Source organism: Lontra canadensis, unplaced genomic scaffold, assembly GCF_010015895.1.
Source record: "Lontra canadensis isolate GAN:19392208 unplaced genomic scaffold, GSC_riverotter_1.0 scaffold34, whole genome shotgun sequence".
Classification (NCBI taxonomy): domain Eukaryota; kingdom Metazoa; phylum Chordata; class Mammalia; order Carnivora; family Mustelidae; genus Lontra; species Lontra canadensis.
The window spans coordinates 15,369,149-15,375,708 of NW_022631028.1; the positions used below are offsets into that span (position 1 = coordinate 15,369,149).

Consider the following 6,560-nt stretch of genomic DNA (forward strand, 5'->3'; position numbering starts at 1 on the left):
TTCAACACTGAGTCGCTAATGCATGTCCCTATAACAATTTGTTTTAGCTCCATCTTTGTATTGACATATAACTAAATTCAGACACTATCACCAAGTAGTTATCAAAGGAAAAGGTGGAGATTATCACTTACTTTTCAGTAAGGTGCAGAGTTAACCTTCACCTTGTACTGTGTTTTATGGTAGCACATCTCTGGTTCACCTGAGCCCTTTCATTTTCTCTCTATGCCTCTTGAGATCTTAAGTCTTCTATACTAGCCCTTCATGAGAAGGGCATCCAACTTCTGTAAATTCACTCCCAAACTCCAAATGCCTGCTGGTTATTTTCACCCTAAAATCACATCACCAAAGGGTCAAATGGATGCAGTGGTTTCTAGGATCCAGAATGAGCTATGGGTACATAAGAGTATACCATAGCCTTCTGCAGAGGAGAAGGCTAGCAGGGAGAAGACTAGAGGAAAGTGTACTCTAACCTATCTCTTCCAACCCCCTAATCACAAAAATGGAAACTCGCCCACTTTCAAAGTAAATTCTTGCTCTTGCATGCCCCTGACTTGTTTTGGCAACCACTCTCCTCAAAGTCAAACAGGCTGAATACCTTGATATTACTTTTAACTCTTCCCTCCCCACTTCTACATTTAGTCAAGTGTAATATCTAACAGTTACCTCTCTACTTGTAAGCCTCCGTTTCCTGAATATGGCCCTTCTCTCTTCTTGTCACCACAATCCCAGTTCCATTACTTCTTACTTAGCTTATTGGGAGTGCTTATTAATGGGTTTCCCTGTATCCATCATGTTCCCTCTCCAGTCTGTCTTAAACATAGCTGATGGATAAATTTTTGTAAATTATACAAATGAGCCCTTAATTTCCATTATAAGACATTTAGCGGTCCCCACTTGCTGTGGGATTCCTTTCCAGAGCCATCTTGCCCTTCTCCACTCTTCTTTGTACTTGGGCATCAGATTCAAATGGACTTCATCAATGGATCCTTTGCCACCTGGCTTCTTGTTGGCTTTTGCTTCTTGCAGCAGCTAGCTCAGGGGTGTGTGGCCATCCTTTGTGAGCCTTCCTTAACCTTGTCCATGCCTCATAAATGGTCCCTTTTTAAAATTACTTTAGTCACTCCTTTTTAAATGTAGCATCTTTTTTATGCTAGGTCTTAAACAAGGATAATAAATTAACAAAAACTCCTCAGTGAAGCATCGAAGCCCCTCCATATCTAGGTGCCATCCAACCTTTATTTATTTTTTTTGTTTTGTTTTAAGATTTTATTTATTTTTCAGGGAGAGAGAGAGAACACAAGCAGGGGGAGCGGCAGGCAGAGGGAGAAGCTGAGCAAGGAGCCTGATGTGGGACTAGATCCCAGTACCCTGGGATCATGACCCAAGCCAAAGGCAGGCATGGCAGCCATCCCCCATCCAACCTTTCTGTCTTGATTTGCATTCCTAGCTTGGCAGATCTTAACTTCCATTCAAAATGAAATAGTTCCTGCTCCATGTACCTATTCAAGCTCTGCTGCTTTGGTACCTTTACATCTGTGCTGTGCTGGTAAATGTTTAACAGCCAGCTCTCCAAAAACATGAAGCCCTCATTTGTAATGTTCACCAATTTCCGGGGCGTAAATGCACCCATCAGGACCAATTTTAAGCTATTGACATGATGTTTCTGAACTTGGATTTGGAAAGAAATACTGACTGTAGACTCAGGACACCACTGCTTCGCATAAACCTTCCCCTTCACCCAGAATGCCCTGTTTCCTGCCCTGTGACTCCCAGGACCTTACACAGAATTCCTGCTCAGTAAGCCATTCTGATTGGTTTCTCTTACTCCTTTGGGCATTTGGAATGATACTGAATTACCAGCCACATGCTGATGGTAATACTTCTTAACCTAGAATTTTCTCTTGAGTACTAACATGGGTGCTAGTTAGATTTTTGAGACTTCAAAGCCCTGAAGCAAATATAAGCTACGCGTTTTATGCTAAGTTGCCAAAGCTTACTACTTAAAGTTGCTTAATTCTCCAAGAAAATGAATCTCATTTGCTGAGCTTGTTTTCGAATATGGTCTTCATTATCCTCATTTAGATATCATTTGAAGTAATAAGCCACCATTAAAATATATTTCCTGTCCATTATAACAATTTGAAGATTCTACAGCTTAAATTATGCCCCCTTAAACCTAAAACTCGACAGAAAACTTAAGGTGCATGTTAGTCCTAGATAGGTAAGATTCCACTTCAATTTATCTAAATTTTATTTAGAAATAGCCTTTTTACTTAGTCTACCTTTCTAAGAGATAACTTCAATTTTGTTTCACTCACAAAAATGATTCCTATACTTAAAGTTTAAAGATAACTGCAATTTCTGTTAGACAACTAAGAGGTAAATAATAAAGATGATCTAATAGTGTTGCATTATGTTATGTTTTTAAGGGCTATAAATGACATACGGATATTCAACTAAAAGTATTCTTTTTACTTTCAATTTAACAAAACACATGAGTTAAAGAAAGACTATAGAAAGCACTATGATTTATAACGCCTGCTGGCATTTTAATGTTCTCAGCTGTTCCTTTGCACCATTTGATTACACAAAGCCTAAACTGTGTAATTAAGGACCATCCCACTAATGTGCTCTGTTGGATTTATGGTGTCCAGGTCATCAAGGATCTGAGCACTTTGAGTATTGGACCATTAGTTTCAAATGCATACTAACATAGGGGAACGCACTGGCATCAAGAAGAACCTATAATAAGAAACAATTTCAAATTCAAGGAGGTAGCTTTCACCTGATTTTCATTTACCAAAACAGTTTTAAAACCCGATTACCAGAAATTCTAATTAACTAGAATTTTTTTCCTCTGGGGTGCACTTTTTGGAGAAAAGGGAAAATTGGAAGAAAATAAGTTAATAACCAAGACTTTACATTTGGGGGAAAAAAGATTCATTATCAGGGCTTGAAGAAAAATGTCCTTAAAAAAAACCTAAAGCATAACTACCCTTACCAAAAGCAAGAAAGTGGGTATTAAAGATTGAAAAAAGCTTTCTACGAAAACTTCCAGCTATCCAGAAAATTAAATTTGCAAATTTCCTTAATCTTCTGGCTAACCCCGGTTTTAATCTAAAAGTTAGTTTTCTTGTGTGTACATAAGAGAATGCTGTATGCACTCAGAATCTTTCTGGAGTTCCAATAGGACGATTGAAGCAGGTGGTATTGCAGAAAAGACTCTGATTTCAGAACACAACAAACTTGAACTTAATCTCTGCTCTTTGACCAGTTAGCTGTGGGAATTCTGATAAGGTCACTTCATCTCTGAGCCCTGAAGTCATTTATAAAACGAGAATAATCACATCTGCCTCCACTGGGTGCTGTGAGAACGGAAAGCATTTTCCATGGTGCTTTCCCCTTTTGTTCTGTATCCTCTCCATTCCTGTCCTTTGGCCATGTGACACTTCCTTAGAAAGCCAAAGTGGCCCCAAGCCTTCCGAGGGCCTTCATTATATTTATTCTCCCAGTGATGAAGCAAATCAAGTTCTTGAACTCCTTTATTGGAACAGTCACCAAAAAATTTTTGAGAAAAAGAACTGGAAGCCAAGTTTATTTTAAGAGGTGAGGGGCAGATGGCTTTATTTTAAAAGAGATGGCAATCTTTAGAAATACAATGTGCTTGAGGTCTATTAGTTGAAGGGCAAGTACTGTCATTTACCCGAACAGGGCTGTCTTTAACCTTGAGTAGCAGGAGCTTTAATGCTAAATATATACACTTCCAGATATCAGTCTCCACATGTTATAGGAACATTTTAATGTGGAAGGGATATGTTTTTGACATTTTCTCTGTCTAAAGTTTAAACAGCCGCTTAGACACCTAATTGGCAAATTCTAAGCAATCAGACTCTTTAGAGAAATATCATCAGATCTGAGCTAAAAGTATATAGGCTCTCATCTTAAGGATGCTGGATGTTTCATGTTTTTAAGAAAAATGTGTAAATGTTATTTTTTTAATCTACTAATAATCTTTATTATTATTAGTAGATTAAAAAATAACAAAAGATGGTATAGAACTATTTTTGAGCAAAGAAAGATGCAGTAAATAAATGAATGGATGTGAAAGGATGTGAAAATGTTGGCCATGTTCTGGATGAGAAGTTATTTTCACTATTACGAACTAAATTTTAACTTGGTCTGGGAGCAAAAGCAAGTCTGATACTAGTCTCATGGAACTGCTTTACTTGGTTAGCATCCAAAAATGTACTGTATTAGTATTAGCAGCCTACATATGGGCACTTTCAGTACCAACTGTGATAAGTCTGCTATTTCTTTGGTCTATCTGTAGTTTTGAATGTATAATCAGAAGCCATTGTAGCAACTGGCTCCTTATGCAACATTTATTAATGTGGTATGGTAAAATCTATGTCTGCAGTGAAAATACCAAGCAATATAATGTGAAGTACTTAAAAAGAAGTAATGAAACTGAGCCTTCTAGGCATCTAAGAATGCCAAACTGAAGATTTTACATTTATTTAACGTTTAATCATGTCTGTAATTGCAAAGCAATTATTTCATGTAGACATATTATGGGAGGAAAATTAAAATAATTTGTAAAAAGAATAAAAGTAATTGATTTCATGGTAGTTTTTATATCACTACACCTGCTGGTATTAAAAAGGAGCAATAAAAGTAGCCCAGTTGTTGGTTCATGCTTTGGTCTGTTTAGCCTTCCGTCAGTTTCTCAGTTCAGTAATGTTAAATTGCTACTTTATGATTCCAGCAATGCAAATAGCTAATTTCTTATAAAGAAAGAAAAAAAAAAGTTTTCTTGATCCTACAAGTGATTTAAACAGAAAAAAAAAAAAAGGATTGTTTTTCTTGGTCCTACTTTGCCTGTCACAGAATCTCAGGTTTTTAAAAAGGATTTGAAAGACCACAAGTTCAAGAATTCTTCAAAGTATATCTGGTATATGACTTTTAAAATATTGAAGGAAAAATTATTTTGGCTGGCGCTGAGATAGTTCATAAAAAGTATTAGTCTTGCTTTCTAGGTCCTAGAGGAAGAAGCTGCAAAGACCATTAAGTTTACCATTGCTTTTAAAATTAAGAAATGGGGGGCTCCTGGGTGGCTCAGTCATTAAGTGTCTGTCTGCCTTCAGCTCAGGTCATGATCTCAGGGTCCTGGGATCGAGCTCTGCCTCTGGCTCCCTGCTCAACGGGAAGCCTGCTTCTCCCTCTCCCACTCCCCCTGCTGCGTGTTCTCGTTCTCTCTCGCTCTCGCTCTCTTTCTCTCTGTCAAATAAATAAATAATAATTAATAAATAAATAAAAAATTAAGAAATGGGTGTCCAACGCTCCCTAAGATGACAGGCAACAGTAGAAAACATCTCCTTTCATGATCAGTTCTCATGTGTAGTTGGTATGCAGTGGGGAGAAGAAGGGTGAGGAGAGTCAGCCCATTAAGTATTTAATGAAATAAGTATTCATATAAAAATAATTAGGAGAGTAGCTGATGCACGTGGAGCACTGTATTGATTTCCTAGAACTGCTGCAACAAAATACCAAAAATTGGTTGGCTTAGCAGATTGTTATCATTTTACAATTCAGAAATTTTGAATTCCATGTCTCATTCACACCAGCCACATTTCACGTACTCATTCCTTAGGAGCTACCCAATCAGGGAGTGTCCACACAGAACATTTCTGTCACGGCAGAGAGTTGGACTGGCTAGTGCTAATGGAGCCAGCGCAGGTTGGCAACTCTGCTCTCCTTCCCAAGGATCCATATACCTACTCATTCATTCCTCCCTTTTGACGTGTCATTTTCTTTTACAGAGTCCCTTGTTTACTTGTCTTCTCTCCCCCAAAGGATTATAAACTCTTTAAGGGTAGGATGTGGTCTTTCTGGCCCTGTAACACAGTAAACACCCAATCAGCATTCAGTTACTCTAATTAAATTAGACAGCAGTTTACTGGACCTCTTCTGCATTTAGTCTGAGTCTAGATTTCACTGGAGTCTGGAGAAAAGAATGAACCAGAGACCAGGTTTTTCCTAAACCACAGGGATTAGGATGTATGGGGAGCAGATAGGTTTAAGCAGATATGCTTAAATGGCAAGGGTTTTTATTTGTGCTTAAAATTATTGTTATATGTGGGTCCCTGGAAAGCACATGTTAACTGATGCAGTTATTTATTTATTAAGTGCCCACGAGGTAGATGGCAGGCTAGTGCCTGGCCCTGGATGACTCCATGTGAACAAAACAGAAATAGGGTACCTGCCCTGTGATACTCATTCTAGTTTTGGCAGATGAAAGTATTGGCAAGGATTCCCCCTGCCCCCACCCCAACAGGCTGGGAGGGGAGGAGCATGATCTGGACTCTGGCCTTAGATGCCTGCAGTCACATGGAACCTCCACCACTCTCCTGGCTCCAAGACCCTAACCAGATTGTTTCATTATATCTGAGTCTACATTTCATCTTCAGTAAAAAGAGTGGGGGAGAATATTTCCCACCTCATGCAGTTGTAAGCATTAAGTAAAATAATTTGTATGAAGTGCTCAGTGCTGTGTGTGCTGC

General features: G+C 38.4%; 1 protein-coding gene across 1 annotated transcript in view; it reads left to right on the forward strand.

Annotated features, from left to right (window-relative positions):
* Nucleotides 1-6,560, forward strand: part of LRRN1 (leucine rich repeat neuronal 1) — a 36,462-nt gene that overhangs the window by 13,289 nt on the left and 16,613 nt on the right. The gene's annotated exons all lie outside the window — the stretch shown is intronic.